Below are 6,000 nucleotides of genomic sequence, written 5' to 3' on the forward strand. Positions count from 1 at the left end.
CTCTGTGCACGGGACAGCTGGGACAGGGCTGGTGCTGGCAGAGGGCCCAGCTCTGCCATCACATCCCCTGGATACTCGGTGTGTCGGGAGAGGGCAGCCTTCACCACAGGTGGATGTGGCCGGGAGGGTGTGAGGACCCACACCCAACTCCCAGCACCAAGGGAATTTGGCGTTTAGGAAAAGCTTAAATGAGAACTTTTAAGTAATGCCCAGTGTGGAAAAGGCAGCTGTGCAGATGAAAAGTCACCTTTCTCTCAAGAAGCTGCTAATGCTGCCAGGGGTTAAGGACAGACCCGTCTGCATCCTCAAGGATGTCCCAGGATGTGATTCACATGGCTGAGCTGGTGTGATGAAAATGGACCTGGCGCAAGGCTCACCATGACCTGCTGCTCCAAAATCCCCTCTCCAACAGACTTCTAGGCATGTATCAGGTTTCTCTTCTTCATTGCAAGCTCACATACAAGGAGCACAGACCACCAGGCTCATCCATTTGGTTGCAATAACACCACATGTGCAGCCTGAGCACCTGCCTGGGACATTCTGGACTTGCAGATCCAGTGACTCCACTGTACACCCTCCCTGGAAAGCACCTTCCCTGGTACAGCAATAAAAAAATAAGGTTAATGAAAAGACAAGATGGAAATGAGGAAGCACAGTTAATGCTACTGCTGTGATGCTTCATTTGAGCTGCAAAGAGAAGATAAAGTTCTGCCTCCCACTGGAGAAGTCACTGGGGAAAATGATTGCTTCCTTCTCTAAATGGCATCACACTGTTTCTTCTTTTCAACTTGCTGCCAACTTGATGTCACAGTCTATTTTTTCAGGACAGTATTCTGGTTAACCTACAGTGGTGGTGCACTCCATCCAACCTCCCACCTCTCCAGACAAGATCAGTACAAAAGATATTCAAAAATAGATTCACCTAGGAAAGAAGAATAAATAAGGATTGCTCTTGGCTTGTGAATAGCTAATGAAGACCCACTTAGCAGTCTCGGCAGACTCATCAGCTTTGGCGGCTGATCCTTGATTGTGTGTCTGCAGCTCCTGTTCGTCTTCGCTGCTCATTAGACCCAGGTCAAATAAAACACACACAAACCGTGGCAGAAATGGTAAGAACTGATGGAGATGGCCACAGTAGTGACCCATCCCAACTGGAAAATTACCAGTAAGGATTTTTTATTACCTGTTACATGGAGCTATTTCACCTAACAGCCAGAGGTAGGTCACTTCTAATCACTGAGGGTGAAATCCAGCCCATCACACCTTCCCACATCTCTCATTAACAAGAGATGAAGCTGAACGGTCTTTCATAGTAAATCCCTTAGAGAAGCACCAGGGCACACATTTCAGGGGTTGTTTAGGATTCACCACCACCACAGAGTGCTGGCACTGCCCAAAGGGTTTGGGCTGTCTGCACTAACCTGAATGCAAAGGCCTCAGGGGAGGCTTGAGTGGGGGCACACATCTGTTTGGCACCAGCTCCTGGGAGCAGCTCTGGCAGTGACTGCCACCCTCATCAGTCACTGCACCACTCTCCTCTGCCCAGAAAGACTTCTCCCTCTTAGCAAGAGACTTTTCGAGCTGTAGAGTTTCATGAAACTTACAGTGAATAACATACATAAATACATTAGAAGCTCTATAAATATAGGGAATCCTCTAACAGGATTTTCTTCTTAAGCACCTTAGGACACTGATTTCTCCCTTTCCCGAAACCAAATCTGGTGGGCTCAGGGAATGCAAGGTGAAGGAAGTTGGAATACTATATTTCTTAATAACCTGGGAAAGAGGAAAGGAAACAAAAAAATTAAGAAAGAGCAGAGCAGCTGGATCCTGCCTCCCCCGTGTCTTGATTAGTTTGTCACTAAACTTGTGGCAGTGCGTAAGATGGGAGAGGGTTGCAGTGGTGTGAAACACTGTTGCCAGAGGACTCTGCTGCAATTTGGATTATGCTGGTGTAAAATCTGCTCTGTTCTACTTGTCTGTGCCCTGAGACCTCCCTGACAGTGATTACTCACAGAACCTTCTGCTTCCACTCTTCTCTGCATCTCCTGCAAACCAACCTCTTCTCACCAGTTCTGGGTCAGAGGAAAATGTTGTTATTAGGTTACCTCTATTTTATGGTCTTTTAATTATTTCCACCTCTGTGATTACACTAATTAGCTAACTGGTTTCTAATGGCTGTACAGTAGCTCGCATTACACTTTCATTAATCACAGCGTTAGCCAGTCTAGTTAAGAGTCCCTGATTTTTGCATTATGATTTGAAATTATTAAATTATAAAGTAATTTGAAGGGGAAAAAGCAGTCAATGGGATAGGGACCACCTTTGCCAGCAGCTTGGCAAAGAGCCTCTTTGATATATTTAGAAATGTTACGATTCACAAGAACCCGCCAAGCATTTACTTAGTGTCTATAAAAATAAAGAAAAAAGGTAAGTCTGAAGTTTCCAATCACAACTGGTAAAGGCTTCTTCTCACTTTCTTTGATTCGAGGCAGTTGACTGACACATTCAAATGAGATCAAAAATAAAACAACTGGCAACACATCTCCTCCATTCTGATGGCTGTGACAGAGCACTCGCTGCAGCTACACCCAGGGCAAAGCAGAAATGAAGATCTAAGAGGAGGTTAAGTTTTTGCTGCTGGAAAAACATTACTCTGACAGCTCTCAAGACCTTCCTATAAATCCTTATCTAGGGAGACTATTTGTTGTGCTAAAGGACTCCATAAAATACCCAAAATTAAGAATAAAGCACCCCACATTGTATAGCTCAAATACAAGCACAGAGGAATGTTCATCACTGGTTATGGTAGAATGTCAGAATAAAAATAACAACAACAACAATTAATAATAACAATAATAATAACTATTATTATTATTATTATTATTATTATTATTATTATCAACATCTACTTAACAGGAAAAGCTCAAAAGTCTGTACAAACACCAATCAATTAATTCTGCTAACCTGCTGCATATCAGGCACCCAGTTCAATGAGGTGCTTCAGTGCAGCAGTTTTAACGAGCACTGAGTAAAGCTATTTTTTTTTAGCAGGTGGGACAGGGGTGATGATGCTTTCACTTGCCAGGGTGTCTTTGACAAGGAAGAAAAAGCAGAGAGCCTTCATTTCCCAAAACTAAGAGGTTGAACTGCTCCCACAACAAGCGACCTATTAAATTGAATAAAGTAACAGTAATACTGAGCAAAATATCACTTCAGGGAAAAAAATTCTGTTTGGTTTTAGTACAGATGTTGATATTGCACACTCAGAAATGACTGAAATGTGGAAGCACATTTGCAGTGTGCTATTAGATGGTGCGGAAAAGCGAAGATCTGTACTTGCAGAGGGAGGAACTAAAGCACTTAAAAATTAAAAGACATATTAAAAATGCCTCCTGAAAGTCATTTTCTTCTCTGAAAGAGAAGTTGTGGGTAGGGAGATTGAGCTTCCCCAGATCACAGAGTCTTAAAGCCAGAGCCTGTTGCTACCTTGAAACACTTGTCCAACACTTCACCTTGTTTCAGGAAAAGGGAGCTCTGTTGGGAACCAGCCATCACCTCTGCAGATCCCATGGGAGCTCCTCTACCTGTGGTGAGGCTGTGCCAGGCTTACCCCCCAAGGCCAGCCTGGGTGGGGGCTCCTGCCCACAGCTCCCTGCACCACCTCACCTGCAAACACACGTTCGTGTGCTCAGGAACAAATGTGGAGTGGGACACCTGCAACGTGCCAAATTTCCCCAGGGAAAGCCCTTCCCATGCCTGGAGCAGACACGCATCCTGCCTGATGCCCGCACAGCTGGAGATGCTCTGCGTGTGAATTCCAAAGAGCTTATCCATCCAGCACCCTCGGTACCTCCCACGGAGCTCCCACAAAGCACAAGGGCTTGCTTTTCAAATTAATGAATGTCGTTATTTCAAACCCCAAATCCCCTGGGAGGAGGGAATCCTGAGCCCTGTGGGATGAGGGAATCACAGACTGAAGCTGAGCGGAGTATTTTGGGCATTATGCATGTGAAGGTGGCACACAGCAAGGCTCAGGCATAGAGGTGATTGCTCTGCACTTTCCATATTCCCTCTGTGCACTGGGCTGGGATTTTTCATTTCATCCATAATTCATGTTTTGCTGCAGCGACTCTATAGAGGCAGCACAGGGCTTCAGCCCTGGTGATAACAAGGGAAAGAGTTGCTTTTTGTTGCCAGACTGCAAACTGTAGAACCTGTGTCCAGCCAGACACTCCACTTTATCCCAATTAACCTGCAGGCAAAGATGTGAATAGACAGAGTAATAAGGGCTCTTTGCCCCCATGTATAAGTGGCTGCAAATGGCCCCTGCCAACCCCACATGAGCCCACGTTCAACCCTCCTGTGTGGGCTCTGTCTGTAGCCAGGAGTGGCTGTGCCCAGCAGCAGCAAAAGGCTGTTATTACTCCAGCCCTGGACCTGTTTTCACACATGCATGTGATCTCTAGCTGAGCTCAGTGCTTGATGCCCACGCACTGTTAGAGTTTGGGACCAGGCTGCTTTTCTTTTTCACCTGACCCCAGCAGTGCTTGCTGTCACTGTGGATGGGGAGATATCTCACTGTGCCACTCTGGCTGCCACACATACACACAAAGCAGCCCACACTCACTCCCAGAGCTATAAACCTTTCCCTGCAACCCTGCTGCCTTTGCTCTCCATAACACACAGACCAAGAAACCCAGTTTGTCAGAAACTAAAGTGTTTTGGGAGATTAAAATGTAAATGTTGCACTTGGCTTTTCAGAGAGGGTTTAGTATTTTAGTTGTGACTCTGCAAGGAAATAGATTTTTGATAACTCTGTGGAACTGCTGCTGCCCAGCCACTGCTGCAAACAGCCAAAACCTTAATAAATAAATCCTCTGTCAGCCAGCTTTGAAAACCAGCTTGCTGGTGGTTTCAAGAAATATTGAAAAATTCAAAGCAGTCTTGCACAAGGAGACCTGCAATTACTGCAGTCTCTCCTACACTGCCTGAGTTTGAGAGGAGAGAGGGAGTGCAGTGTCATCCTTGACAGTGCTGGCAATAAACATTATATATCAATTTTTTACTATGTTTATTAACTTGAAAATACGGAGAAGGGGCCATGTGAAATGTTGTGCTTTGCACTAGGTATGGCCCAGGAATGGGACACTGAAAGGGAATGTGAAAATAATTCAGACAAAATTCCTGCTTGGCTTGGTTCTGATTTGCAGCCTCATCTTCTTGGAAAACCTGCAAAAAGTGCTGCCTGAACCTCAAGCTAGGCCCCTCCCAAGGCAATCTCTCTTCGCTTTCTGTGACACATCCAGATCTCTTTTCTCTGAATTCTGAGCCTGCAGAATCTTGCACCACCCTCAGCACTCACCGCTGTGCACGGCTTTGGCTCTGTGCTAACAGACACGGGACACCATGGGCTCTGTGTTATACAGGCACCTCACTGATCCACACTGCTGTAAACAGTGGTGAAATTCAGGGGAAAAGTAATCAGGAGGAGTTTGCTGACTTTCTGCTGATGCCAAAACTCTTTTCCACCCACCAGTGTGGCCAGAAGTGAGTTGCTGGCATTTTTGCATCCTAGTTAGCACTTATTTAAATAGTTGAACCTCAAAATAAGAAGTTCTTGTTCAATGCTCTCAGATGAAAACTATGACCACATAAATATTCACTGCTTTATAATCAAAAAGCATAATGAGTTTAAATTAACCTTTCTTCTATAATACATGTATTAACCTGAATATGACCACTGCACATGTAAACCAGCAGTGCTCAGAAATGATCAGCAAGGCAAGAATCACTCATAGGATTAATTTGGAAAATAATTTCAAACAATTGAGATCTATATGAAAATGAACAGACCACACATTAATAGAGCTTGAGCCTGCTCTGTAAACTTAGCTACTCACTTTTTATCCCTTAAGTAAACTAGGAAGAGTAATGTATTTATAGCCTCTTGACGTAAGTAGCCTCAGTGAAATATTGTTTGTAATAAATATTCTTCCA

This window comes from Pithys albifrons, chromosome 18 (genome assembly GCF_047495875.1).
Source record: "Pithys albifrons albifrons isolate INPA30051 chromosome 18, PitAlb_v1, whole genome shotgun sequence".
In the NCBI taxonomy this organism is placed as follows: domain Eukaryota; kingdom Metazoa; phylum Chordata; class Aves; order Passeriformes; family Thamnophilidae; genus Pithys; species Pithys albifrons.